This window comes from Schistocerca piceifrons, chromosome 8, assembly GCF_021461385.2.
Source record: "Schistocerca piceifrons isolate TAMUIC-IGC-003096 chromosome 8, iqSchPice1.1, whole genome shotgun sequence".
NCBI lineage: Eukaryota > Metazoa > Arthropoda > Insecta > Orthoptera > Acrididae > Schistocerca > Schistocerca piceifrons.
The window spans coordinates 71,568,037-71,582,660 of record NC_060145.1 but is presented as its reverse complement, the minus strand read 5'-3'; the positions used below and the strand labels follow the sequence as shown (position 1 = coordinate 71,582,660).

The 14,624-nt window shown below is 44.1% G+C and overlaps 1 pseudogene; it reads right to left on the bottom strand.

The window, feature by feature from the left end:
* Window positions 1-3,530: 3,530 nt before the first annotated feature.
* On the bottom strand, window positions 3,531-3,648 carry LOC124712730 (annotated as a pseudogene).
* Window positions 3,649-14,624: the final 10,976 nt, after the last annotated feature.

Below are 14,624 nucleotides of genomic sequence, written 5' to 3'. Positions count from 1 at the left end.
AAATATGGAGGATGATGGAACATCAACGACTGCTACATCCCTTTAACGAATGTTGGAAGAAGAAGCTAGAGCGATATCAGTTAAAAAAAAAAAAAGAAATGAGATAAAAGCCCATGCAGTAATTACACAGGAATAAATATACTGGACTTAGCATACACGGTGTATGCTAAGATTTTAAATACAAGACCTAAAAACATAGCAGAAGCAGTACTGCATGAGGAACAAATGAGTTTTAGGAAAGGGCGCTCCACAATAGATGCAGTTTTTATTCTGCAGCAAATAACAGAAAAACGGTGAAAGTATAATAAAGAAACACACATTGCTTTTATTGCCTTTATAAAAGCTTTTGACAATGCCAATAGGCAGAAACTTTGGGAAATAATGACGATTCGCGGATATCCAAAGCATCTAGTAAATACAATAAAAAGTTTATATCAAGACACAAATATCACTCTAGATTTCGATGGTAAAACAGCTAATGAGATGCCAACTAACAAAGGGGTACGACAAGGCTGCTGCATCTCTCCAACTTTGTTCAACATCTACATTAATAAAATAATACATATATGGAAATCAGAATTTCAGAAAGGTATCTACCTAGACAGGAATATTCTTTTAAATAATTTACTATATGCGGATGATGCAATGATCCTAGCAGATAAGGAAGATGACCTTCAGAAAGAAATCTACTTGCTAAAACAAATAAGTGCAAAATTTGACACGGAAATTTCAAAAGAAAAAAGTAAGACAATGGCCTTCATGGGGAAAGTACCAATCAGAAACAAAAGAGTGGTAGATCAGAAGATTTTAGAGCAAGTAAACCATTTCAATTACCTCGGATGTGAAATGACATACGGCTACAGCAGAGATATTGAAATTAAGCTTAGTAAATTCAGCCGGATATGTGGAACAACTAACAGAAACCTAAAAAACAAAACCAGGAAAGACACTACAATTAAATTTTACAAAAACTGTTGCAGTTCCCACACTGCTCTATGGAAGTGAGATCTGGGTGTTATCAAGAAACAAGAAAGCCGGATTAAGGCACAAGAAACAAATTCCTTAGAGGTGTTAAAGGTTGCACAAGAGAAGACAGGCTAAGAAATCAAGATATCAGAAAAGAACTGCAAATCTTTAGCATCAATGATAAAATTCGAGATTACAGAAGAAAATGGAACGAACATCTACAAAGAATGGAGAGTGAGAGACTTCCCTTAAAGGCAAGAAATTAAAAGTGCCGTGGGAGAAGAGACAGAGGAAGACCCCGACGGAGATGGGAACCTAATACCTGAACAGAAGATGAAGATGATGATCCCTCAGGATGACATCCATCAGCTCTTTCAATCAGTGCCAAATTGAATAACTGCTTGTAACTAATTGCACAACGGCCACAGGGGGACCAACGCTTAATTTGTAAAGCTCTGTCTCTTCAATAAATCATCCAGTTTTTCTGAAATTGTAATGATTTGTCTCTCCGCACATGTACGTTACATCTACGATTTCTGTGCCATTCACATGATTCCGTCATGGTGCGTCGTTCTTTCTGTATTAGAGTGCAATGTACAGCAGCTGACAGTTTTTTTTCTATAAGGAAAGACGTTGTTGTCGCGGTCTTCAGTTCTAAGATTGGTGTGAGTTCTCCGCGCAAGTCTGCCCTGTGCAAGCGTCTCCATATCTGCGTAACTACTGCAACCTACATCCAACTGAATTTGCTTACTGTACTCAAGCCCTGGTCTTCCTCTATAGTGTCCCACCACCCGACACGTAGGCATACATAACAATGTTAATCCCATGTGGTTCAATGACCTGGCGCAAATCTTTCAACTGGACGCCTTTTTTAGGCATGACCCTGCATTACCCCAGTTACGCAAATGGGGAAATGGGATCCGCAGTTTAACTAAAATCTAAATCACGTGTCATTTCTGCCGACTCCTCACATCGTTGAGGCCCGCATCTCGTGGTCGTGCGGTAGCGTTCTCGCTTCCCACGCCCGGGTTCCCGGGTTCGATTCCCGGCGGGATAAGGGATTTTCTCTGCCTCGTGATGGCTGGGTGTTGTTTGATGTCCTTAGGTTAGTTAGGTTTAAGTAGTTCTAAGTTCTAGGGGACTGATGACCATAGATGTTAAGTCCCATAGTGCTCAGAGCCATTTCACATCGTTGAGGTGCAAAAGCCAGGTTAAAACGCAGGCTTGTAAACCCACAGTCTGACCAGGATTCGATCCCACGCCTCCTAAGTTTCCAAAGACGCGAATTACCACAAGACCAGCACGCCCAACATTTCATTAGGAAATTGACCAAATCAGATTACATGTACTTTTCGTTCCAATAGTCCAAGGTGAGGAGAACCTCCAGCATCTAGAACACGTCAGAAAGTAAGAATATACAATAAACAGTTAGTAAGAAAAACCAATAGGCTAATGTACCTTTCCCAGATAAGATGTGCAGTATTTCTCATAGATGTGCATTAAGTCAAAAAAATCTTAAACATCTTTTCATTTACAAGGTAGTACCAGACTTCTCATGAAATATGTAAATGTTCAGTATGCTAAGGCGTCTAAAGCTACTGTTACGCTGTTGCAAACATGCAGCATCAATGCGATTTTACAACACTGATCTGCAATGATCGAATTTGTACAGACGTCAAATTGTACATAACACTCGCGTTATTTGATAATATTAGTAACATATACACATCAGATGGATCTATTAAAAATTTCATCAGTGGTGTGGAAACAGTTGGCCACCAATGAATCTTTCAGGCTCCTGTTAAGCTGAACTTCATTAATAATTTTTATGGCTGCTGGACAGTTACTGAAAATGTGTGTTCCTGAATAATGGATGCCTTTGTGGACGAAAGTAAGTGACTTTAAATCTTTGTAAATTATGTTCTTATCTGCAGATTCCTTGATGCCTCAGCATGTTTCCTATGAATCGATCCCTTCTTTTAATCAAGTTGTCCCACAAATTTCTTTCCTCCTCAGTTCCAATCACTACCTTTTCATTAGTTACTCACATGAATTCATATAATCGTCAGTATTCCTCCACAGCATCATGTTCCTACAACTTCTATTCTCATCTTGTTTGAACTGTTTATCGTCCATTTCTTATTTCCTCATAACTGTACCTAACGTTATTAGAAGAATTACACAGAGATGGTACCGCCATCATCATCTGTGTGCGGGATAGAGACAGAGACAATCCCGCAGCTATCGAAGATCAGCTTTGGCATCCACAATAGCCAATACACACTACAAGGTGGCGACCATATGGGGTTGATAACAACGACCGCATATGATTCATACAGTTATAACTAAAGCTAAACTCCTCCCGAACAGGCCATGAAGGCCCAAAGGTACCGACCGGCCGCCGTGTCATCCTCAAACCATAGGCATCACCGGATGCGGAAATGGAGGGGCATGTAGTCACCACACCGCTCTCCCGGCCGTAAGTAAGTTTCCGAGACCAGAGCCGCTACTTCTCAAACAAGTAGCTCCGCAGTTTGCCTCACAAGGGCTGAGTGCATCCCGCTTGCCAACTGCGCTCGGCAGACCGGATGGTCACCTATCCAAGTGCTAGTCCAGCCCGACAGCGCTTGACTTCGGTGTTCTGACGGGAACCGGTGCTACCACTGCGGCAAGGCCGTTGGCACAGTTATAACTAGTTTTACAAATACAGCATGTTCATCATCAAATAGCTTTGGACTCTGTCTCTGACATTCGATAATCGACCTGCAGATAGCATCTAGCAAAGTTATCTGTATAATGGCTCTACCACTTCTAGTAGCTTCTCAGTAAGCAGGTAACCGAAAACAACAATGACTACGTGTGACAGAGACACTACTGCAGACATTCACAACCTAATATTTCTTTCCAGACAAAGTGAACTGAAACATTTCTACTCTATGGTTCTTCTCGGAAGTTGCTGCCTTTCATCATCATGAGCCAAATGCACTGCAGAGCTGATGATCACCTATTCAGCTGCGAAAGACATTTCAAATATATACGAAATCTCTTTTTTCCTACACATCGTGGACAGTAACAGGACTCATCGACACGCAACTCAACCAGAGTATGTGCATGATCATAAGAACAATCAGAAACATTCGAACTTTCTGGTTGCCTACTCTCAGCCATATAGCTTCCTCATTTTTGAGGCGAGAATTGTCCTCAACTGGGAGTAGGTGGTAATCCTTCTGTCCCTGTACACAAGGACACTCTTGCACTCAATAAATGCAAACTGCACTCTGATTACCCACAAGGTGGACTATTTTTGATGGTCAATAGCAAAGCGATGGGTAGAAATGTGGCAGAACAGTGCTGCTCCAGGATAGCTTAAGATACCCTGTATTTCATCTAGGTCACCAGCTTTTGAAGAGCACTGCAGGGTTTGGTTGGGCTTAACAGAATAAGGACAAATAATGGAAGATATGCTGACTCAATGTATGTATGAGTATTTACCAGTATCTCCACAGCTGTGATTGCGGTGCAGAATGACAAACTTTTCAGCAATCCTTTGTATTGACCGAATGTGGTGTCACCGCCAGGCACCACACTTGCTAGGTAGTAGCCCTTAAATCGGCCGCGGTCCGTTAATATACGTTGGACACGCGTGTCGCCACCATCAGTGATTGCAGACCGAGCGCCGCCACACGGCAGGTCTAGTCTAGAGAGACTTCCTAGCACTCGCCCCAGTTGGACAGCAGACTTTGCTAGCGATGGTTCACTGACTACATACGCTCTCATTTGCAGAGACGACAGTTTAGCATAGCCTTCAGCTACGTCATTTGCTACGACCTAGCAAGGCCCCATATTCTTCAAGAATCTATTCTGCACTGATAATATTGTGAATCATGTACCGTCAAGAGCGACGTTCATCATTAATGGATTAAAGTTAAGTATCAAACGAATTACGTCCGCTTTCTGAATTCTAATTCCTCGTCATGTTCCAGACCTCACGTCAGTATAGTTCTTCCCTCCTCACGCCAGCCTGCGTGAGCTAAAATGCGTGCCTTTTCGGCCTCCTCTAGTAAAACGGTGTTGGCTCTTCTGCCAACACAACACCGAATATGGTCCTCTTCTGGCTGCGCAGTTTTCCAGCGCCCAACATAAAGGCTATCATACAAAGCAGATCGATAAGGCACGCTGATATTACTCCAACAGAGCTTAGCGGTCGTATGGGGCAGCCTACATGTAGGGGGCTGGTAAACCGTTTCTTGCTCTTGTCATGTTCCTACGTTCAGCAGTTGGATTTAACTCCCTGTCCTTCCGTGCTTTGTAATTACTGTACCATTCCCGTATAAATGAAGATGGTCACGTTCTGACTGCAAATAAATATTTCATTGTGGTCAAGACTGTTATTAAACCATTTTTAAAATACTGTAAAGTTAATTAACTCATATTTACGAACTTCCTGTGCATTAAATAGATACATTTTTCTGAAGAGCGAAGTTTTTCTTGTAATCCATATACTAAATGAATAAATAACCCATTTCTTATGGGTACAGCTCCAGAGTTGGACATGAACAGTCTCCTCCTAACACTGAGGAGGACCCAGCCACCGATTTCCATCTCCTTCTGGTCGACTTTTATTTCTGCCCATTGCATCCCCTGCCACGAGGTTCGTGGTGAGTGAAAGCATTCCCCCCTCCCCGCACCTCCCACAGAAGTAGCTTCACTCGCAAAATCCCACCCCCTCCCACCTGCCCCCAAAGCCATCTTCCTCCCTCGCCACCCCCCCCCCCCCCTTCCAGCCCCAATACGCCGAGCCACGTCGGCTTCCTCCATCTTGGTGTCTTAATCCCAAGCCCCGACCTCATTCCGAATAAACAGGAATATATAATAGGCGGCGAGGAGACAACGGCGGCAGAGATCGGGGAGCGGTGGTGGAGGGGGGGGGGGGAGGGGAGTGTGGGTGGTGTGGGTGGAGAGCGACGGCGGATAGGGGCGCCGCAGGTGCGAGCGGGAGCGGCGGCGAACACCACACACTGCGGCCGGGATCGATAACTTTGATGGCCTCTGTAAGGATACGTATATTTATTACTTATTAAAATCTATTTCCTTGGGCGGCGGCGGCGCAGGCGGCGGAGGCGGGCACGGCGGTGTGGGACGGATCCATCATGAAAGGGAATCGCCAAGCGCGCCGCCGTCGGGCGCTGTATGCAGATGTCTATGAATAAGTGACGACCCGGCCCTGGGCCGCTTCTTCCAGATCCAAATGAGATGTTTCGGCAGAGGCTACGCCTCGCCCCCCTCCCTGCTCCACCTCCTCCTCCTGCTCCTCCCCCACCACCAACCACTCCCTTCCTCCCTCCCTGCCCCTCCCCCTCTCTGAAGTCCGTGGTTTTGCCCTCTCGCACTTCCCCGCCTCCGACAATTCTCCCTTTCACGCTCGCAACGAAACCTCCTCAGGGATGTCCTAAAGCCATCCGGATCGGGGTTAGGCATTGTCTCTTGCAGGGGTATCCAGAGTTAACACAACGCTGTGGAAGGCTGCCACGCCCCACTCTGCTTCTACTGACATCCCGTTACTAGCAGCTCCTCCCAAAGTGGATGCCATATCTGTCGAATGACGATCTTTGCTGAAAAGTAGTGACTCCGAGTTTCTTAGGTGAAAATTCTAAAAGCATTTTAAATAAAACAACCGTCACTAACATCCTGCATCTTTGTTCTTGATGTCTACATATTTGCCACAAGAGCGCTCCGAAATCTAGCGTGGCGGTGTGTAACGTAACTACCTTGGCGCTTGAGAAACAGCGTGCTGTATCCGAGTTTCGAACTCGAAGTGTTCTTCCACACACTGAGCACCCTCTCCTTCAGGATGATAATGTCAGACCACACACAATCACTGCGACATCTGCAACAATCCGTCGCCTTGGGTTCACTGTCACCGATCATCTTCCATACGCTCTCGATTTGGTCCCATGCGATTTTCACCTATTCCCAAAACTTAAAGAGCACCTTAGAGTTCTTCACTTCGGTACTGATAAAGCAGCGCAAGCAGATGTAGCACTGTTGCTCCATCAACAAAGTCAAACATTCTGAGCCGTGGCGCGGCTGGCGCCAGTGTTCTCGCACTTAGAATGGCATCGCTGCCATCGATTATAGGGTCTTTGCCTTCCGCGATTCAGGCCGGTGGTCGGGTGGTTAAGAGAGAGAGAAAAGAGACAGCGGAGGGGATTGGCAGGGTCGGAGGTGGCTTGTTGACGTTTACCGTGAGGCCTGTGGTACGACGCCTGTACGCTATGGGCAGGGTCAGCGAGAGATCCCGGCAGTGACTTGATGGGACCTCGGGTTTGATATCGCGGTGGTGCACTGTTGTGTTTTGGGGCTTTTCTGCTGTGAGGGCATGTATAGGTTCTTGTTACTGGCCGTTGAAATTGAGATGTGTCTATGGCGTGACGGAGGAAATGTGTGATGCTCGCCGCTGTTTCATGTGAAAACGCTTCGTCTGCCTTGTGTCTGTGCAGGAAATTATGTGAAGTAAATAGCTGATACCACGGCGACGTCTTGCTCTCGCGCGTTGTTGAATATATTTCGGAATTACTGAATGGTGAAGATATCCCACGTGTAAAGCAAATGAAGCCATTTGCGCCATACTAAGATAGTGTTTTATTCTGCTTGAATATATGTGCATTTACATGCCCTTCTTTAGTTGCAGAAGTTATAGAAGTGTGTAAACAGAGAGCTATGTGGACAGGGATGTAAAGTTGAAACCCTTCCAATTATTGAATACACTCGAACTCTGTATTACTAAAGGAGCCTTTCGATACCATCACCTACCTTGGGTTGTTGTTGTTGTGGTCTTCAGTCCTGAGACTGGTTTGATGCAGCTCTCCATGCTACTCTATCCTGTGCAAGCTTCTTCATCTCCCAGTACCTACTGCAACCTACATCCTTCTGAATCTGCTTAGTGTATTCATCTCTTGGTCTCCCTCTACGATTTTTACCCTCCACGCTGCCCTCCAATGCTAAATTTGTGATCCCTTGATGCCTCAAAACATGTCCTACCAACCGAACCCTTCTTCTAGTCAAGTTGTGCCACAAACTTCTCTTCTCCCCAATCCTATTCAATACCTCCTCATTAGTTACGTGATCTACCCACCTTATCTTCAGCATTCTTCTGTAGCACCACATTTCGAAAGCTTCTATTCTCTTCTTGTTCAAACTGGTTATCGCCCATGTTTCACTTCCATACATGGCTACACTCCACACAAATACTTTCAGAAACGACTTCCTGACACTTAAATCTATACTCGATGTTAACAAATTTCTCTTCTTCAGAAACGATTTCCTTGCCATTGCCAGTCTACATTTTATATCCTCTCTACTTCGACCATCATCAGTTATTTTACTCCCTAAACAGCAAAACTCCTTTACTACTTTAAGTGTCTCATTTCCTAATCTAATCCCCTCAGCATCACCCGTTTTAATTTGACTACATTCCATTATCCTCGTTTTGCTTTTGTTGATGTTCATCTTATATCCTCCTTTCAAGACACTGTCCATTCCGTTCAACTGCTCTTCCAAGTCCTTTGCTGTCTCTGACAGAATTACAATGTCATCGGCAAACCTCAAAGTTTTTACTTCTTCTCCATGAATTTTAATACCTACTCCGAATTTTTCTTTTGTTTCCTTTACTGCTTGCTCAATATACAGATTGAATAACATCGGGGAGAGGCTACAACCCTGTCTCACTCCTTTCCCAACCACTGCTTCCCTTTCATGCCCCTCGACTCTTATAACTGCCATCTGGTTTCTGTACAAATTGTAAATAGCCTTTCGCTCCCTGTATTTTACCCCTGCCACCTTCAGAATTTGAAAGAGAGTATTCCAGTTAACGTTGTCAAAAGCTTTCTCTAAGTCTACAAATGCTAGAAACGTAGGTTTGCCTTTTCTTAATCTTTCTTCTAAGATAAGTCGTAAGGTTAGTATTGCCTCACGTGTTCCAACATTTCTACGGAATCCAAACTGATCCTCCCCGAGGTCCGCTTCTACCAGTTTTTCCATTCGTCTTTAAAGAATTCGCGTTAGTATTTTGCAGCTGTGACTTATTAAACTGATAGTTCGGTAATTTTCACATCTGTCAACACCTGCTTTCTTTGGGATTGGAATTATTATATTCTTCTTGAAGTCTGTGGGTATTTCGCCTGTCTCATACATCTTGCGCACCAGATGGTAGAGTTTTGTCATGACTGGCTCTCCCAAGGCCATCAGTAGTTCTAATGGAATGTTGTCTACTCCCGGGGCCTTGTTTCGACTCAGGTCTTTCAGTGCTCTGTCAAACTCTTCACGCAGTATCTTATCTCCCATTTCATCTTCATCTACATCCTCTTCCATTTCCATAATATTGTCCTCAAGTACATCGCCTTGTACAAACCCTCTATATACTCCTTCCACCTTTATGCCTTCCCTTCTTTGCTTAGAACTGGGTTGCCATCTGAGCTCTTGATATTCATACAAGTGGTTCTCTTCTCTCCAAAGGTCTCTTTAATTTTCCTGTAGGCAGTATCTATCTTACCCCTAGTGAGACAAGCCTCTACATCCTTACATTTGTACTCTAGCCATCCCTGATTAGCCATTTTGCACTTTCTGTCGACCTTGTTTTTGAGACGTTTGTATTCCTTTTTGCCTGCTTCATTTACTGCATTTTTATATTTTCCCTTTCATCAATTAAATTCAATATTTCTTCTGTTACCCAAGGATTTCTATTAGCCCTCGTCTTTTTACCTACTTCATCGTCTGCTGCCTTCACTACTTCATCCCTCAGAGCTACCCATTCTTCTTCTACTGTATTTCTTTCCCCCATTCCTGTCAATTGTTCCCTTATGCTCTCCCTGAAACTCTCTACAACCTCTGGTTCTTTCAGTTTAGCCAGGTCCCATCTCCTTAAATTCCCGCCTTTTTGCAGTTTCTTCAGTTTCAATCTGCAGTTCCTAACCACTAGATTGTGGTCAGAATCCACATCTGCCCCTGGAAATGTCTTACAATTTAAAACCTGGTTCCTAAATCTCTGTCTTACCATTATGTAATCTATCTGATACCTTTTAGTATCTCCAGGATTCTTCCAGGTATACAACCTTCTTTCATGATTCTTGAACCAAGTGTTAGCTATGATTAAGTTATGCTCTGTGCAAAATTCTACAAGGCGGCTTCCTCTTTCATTTCTTCCCCCCAATCCATATTCACCTACTATATTTCCTTCTCTCCCTTTTTCTACTGACGAATTCCAGTCACCCATGACTATTAAATTTTCGTCTCCCTTCACTACCTGAATAATTTCTTTTATCTCGTCATACATTTCATCAATTTCTTCATCATCTGCAGAGCTAGTTGGCATATAAACTTGTACTACTGTAGTAGGCATGGGCCTTGTGTCTATCTTGGCCACAATAATGCGTTCACTATGCTGTTTGTAGTAGCTAACCCGCACTCCTATTTTTTTATTCATTATTAAACCTACTCCTGCATTACCCCTATTTGATTTTGTATTTATAACACTGTAATCACCTGACCAAAAGTCTTGTTCCTCCTGCCACCGAACTCCACTAATTCCCACTATATCTAACTTTAACCTATCCATTTCCCTTTTTAAATTTTCTAACCTACCTGCCCGATTAAGGGATCTGACATTCCACGCTCCGATCCGTAGAATGCCAGTTTTCTTTCTCCTGATAACGACCATCACAGCTGACATTTATTGTTAACAACTGAGACATCTTGCACACAGTCCAAGAACAACGACCAGGAAGACTGCCTGAAGTGATGCTATTCCACGTTAACGGCCGCTAGCGTTGTGCTAGGCTGACAAAAGTCACTACACAGGAGTTGGCTTGGAATGTCATTCCGTATGCACTTTATTCACCTGATCTTGCTCCTTCAGATTTTCACCTTTTCCGCTATTTATCGAACAATCTTCAAAGACATTAGTTTCTGGATAAAAATGCGCTCCCGGCATGGCTCGACGAGTTCATCGCCTCAAAACATAGTGGTTTCTACAGTCGCGGAATTCAAAAGTTAACACAGCTCTAACAAATGGTTCAAATTGCTCTGAGCACTATGGGACTTACCATCTGAGGTCATCAGTCCCCTAGAACTTAGAACTACTTAAACCTAACTAACCTAAAGACATCACAGACATCCATGCCCGAGGCAGGATTCGAACCTGCGACCGTAGCGGTCGCGCGGTTCCGGACTGAAGCGCCTAGAACCGCTTGGCCACCGCGGCCGGCACAGCTCTAACAGTCTGTTGAAAATTGTGAAGGGGCATATATTATTGATGCCCAAAATATTATGTGTATCTGTTCGGTTTATTAAACTTGTGGAAAAACGCTACGAACTTATGCACGATCATGTAGCATGCCACTTGTGGAGTGGGGCATCCTGTATATTTTCACTCTTCAGTGCACCAATTTTCCCAGGGACGCATGACTTAACGAGATGTTGGTGACAGAACTCTGTATTCTGACTGTTCAGAAAGATCCCATTTTCCTCGAAAATCAATCAATACTTTATTCCCCTGAGGAGAGAGGAAGAAGCCAGTGGGTGCGATGTCATGAGAATGCGGGGAGGGGGACTGACACAAAATTTGCCTGCCAAGACAAGCAGCGCATGTGACTGCGTCCTGCCAAGAACTAGCTAGGGTTTGTCATGGAGCGAAAACACCCCCTTCCTACAGCTTTCTGCGACGACTCGTATTGACAGCCTCCCGCAATCTTGTGAGTAGTGTGCTGCCGTGACGGTGTTCCCCTTAAGAGCGAATCTGTTTGCACCATACAAGGACTGTCTCGAAAAAAATAGCATCACCTTCTCCAATGACAGTTGGATCATCGACTTTTTCGGCGATGATGAACCAATATGTATCCACTGCTTGCTCTGCTCCTTTGTCTCGAGGTCATGATAATATTCCCAGCCTTCAAACATAGTGGTTAGACGGCTAAAGAAGTCAAATAAATTGGCCTGACACAGTTGGAATATCTGCGCTGGTGCCTTTGTTCTACGGTTTTCTTATGTGGGGGTGGGCAGTCGCGGAACCCAGTGAACGGAGACCCTTAGTCATGCTCAAAATCTCCCAATTGTGCTACGAGTGTCACTGACCACGAGGGCCTTAACTTCCCTTGCGATTTACCAATTCTGCACAAAGATATGGTGTGTGACTTGGCCCTTCATCGTTCAGACTTTTTTGACGACACTGGAAGCGTATGCACCACTCAATAACTGAGTCTTACGATGCTGAATTGCCTCTGCAGATTTCCACCGACTCATCATGAATTATACCAGCGTTTTCCCCCTCAAATGCATAACGCGAATTATAGCACGATCCTCTTTTAAGTTTCTCAGTTATTTGCGCCATTTTCTTTTGGCTCCTCTACCGGTGTGCTACGCTACTGTGCACTGAGGGATTTCTGTGTGTACCAGACTGCAGATACGTACCTGCAAACAAACAAAAAATTAATTACCTGGTTTCGTTTTTTTTAGGTTATAATTAGAACCTTATGATTACTCCTCACATACACTAAAAAGAAAAAGGCGTACCATGAAGGAGTTATCAGGAAACAATGGAAATCGGTAGATGTGTTGTACATGTTAACACAAAAATGTTCTCAACTGAAAAGAGATTCGGCGACCTTGCTAGCCAAGAGACGATTTGGCAAGCATAAAGACAAACAGCAGAACCACTTGTGGTATGCTGGAGAGCGCCATCTTCCTGAAATGTAAGCCCAGGATGGCTTGCCTTGAAGTGCAACAAATATCGTCTCTGTACCGCTGTGATGTAAAGGTTCCGCGGATGACAACCAAAGGAGAGCTGTTATGAAAAGAAATGTCACCCCACATCATCAATCCTGTTTGTAGGGCCGTACGGCTGGTGACAGTCTGGTTGGTGTTCCACCACTGTGGGACATCTCGAGACACGTCTTCGCAGGTCATCGGGGATCATCTCGAAGCGGGTCATCACTGAAGACAATTCCAATCCAGTCACTGCGATTCCAGGCCAGTTTTGTTGCCCTTCTTGGTATGCCATCCTGCGCTTAAACGTCAGAAATATAATGCCCATCCATACACGGTGAGAGATTCCACAGCTTCTTTTCGTGCTTGCCAAACCCTACTTTGGCCAACAAGGAAGCCGGACCTCTCCCCAATTTAGAACCTTTAGGGCATTATGAATAGGGCCCCTCAACCATCTTGGGTTTTTGACAGTCTAACTTGCTAACTGGACAGAATTTAGCACATCCCGCAGGAGGGCTTCCATCAACTCTGTCAATCAGTGCCAAGCCAAATAACTGCTTCCTTAGGGGCCAGAGATGGACCAAAACATTATTGGCTTGCGAAATTGTGAAGCTTTTTCCATTGAATAAATCATCCAATTTTTCCGAAACTGCAAACATTTGCTTGTTGTACATGTACATCACACCTACTGATTTACGTTCTATTCGGATAATTCCTTCGTCGTGCGAGCCTTTTTTTTTCCTTCGAGTGTATTATCTGTAGCATCCCTCCTGCTGTTGCATACCGTGTATTCATACTGTAATTAAGTTTATTCGTGAAATGGTCGTACTGGATCTTAACCAACAGTAATGTGTTTGGTTTGTAACGAGCCGCACAATTCCAATCTGTGCCCGACTTTCTGTAACTATCACTGATGAGATGCCATATGACTTATAATTGTTGTATCTTACATCGTTAAGAACCAAAGGGTGCTAGATACTTTCTTGCATAACTAGAGGTAGCTTACATTTCGGTCTCACGGCACTAGTTGTAGCCTCGCGTACTTTTGGTCACTACCAAGGCTAGAGTTGGTGTTAAATGGTGTTAGTATGATGACTCCTGGCCGTGATTAATGTAGTGTCTGGTGAGCTTATCAGATTGGATGAGTCTTTCGACTAAGGATCAAGTATGGTACATCGGATTGGCGGTACTCACGCATACCTTTGAAAATGAATTCACAGCTGAAACTGTTCAAAACGGAAATAAAATATAGTCGGCACTTGTGTGTTCCTAAGGGACCAAACTACTGAGGTCATCGGTTCCTAGACTTACACAATACTTACACTAAGTTATGCTAAGAACAACACACACGCCCACGCCCGAGGGAGGACTCGAACCTCCGGCGGGAGGGACCGCGCAATCCGTGACATGGCGCCTCTTACAAAGCAGCCTGCCCGCGCGGCTTAGTCGGTACTCCTGCGACAGTAGACGCTACTAATATGTTCCAAAAGCCACGCATAAAAACTGGAGTGTTCCAGGAGAGAAAAGTAGATCAAATATTTTGTACAGCCCATAGACAAGATACGATCGTCATACTATAACTATCCAATAGCACAGGGTCAATTTTTGAATATTATACACGTCCTCCTGCTTAGGTAAATGCAGCAAATCAGTTGGTTCCTTCGCATTAGATGCGGTCTACGGTGCGCCTTAAGGGTGTATGAAGGCACCATTTACTTTATGTACAGTTCCTGAGAAAACCCGAAAAAAGCATTTTTCACCATTTTCATTCGACATCTAAAAGACTAAATATCTCAATAACTAACAACAGCACATTGCTCAAATTCTAACAGTGTATTCTCTAGGCATTTTTCTAGAAGTGTCATTCTTCCGTTTTCAAAACTCATTACCGGTTATGGAAG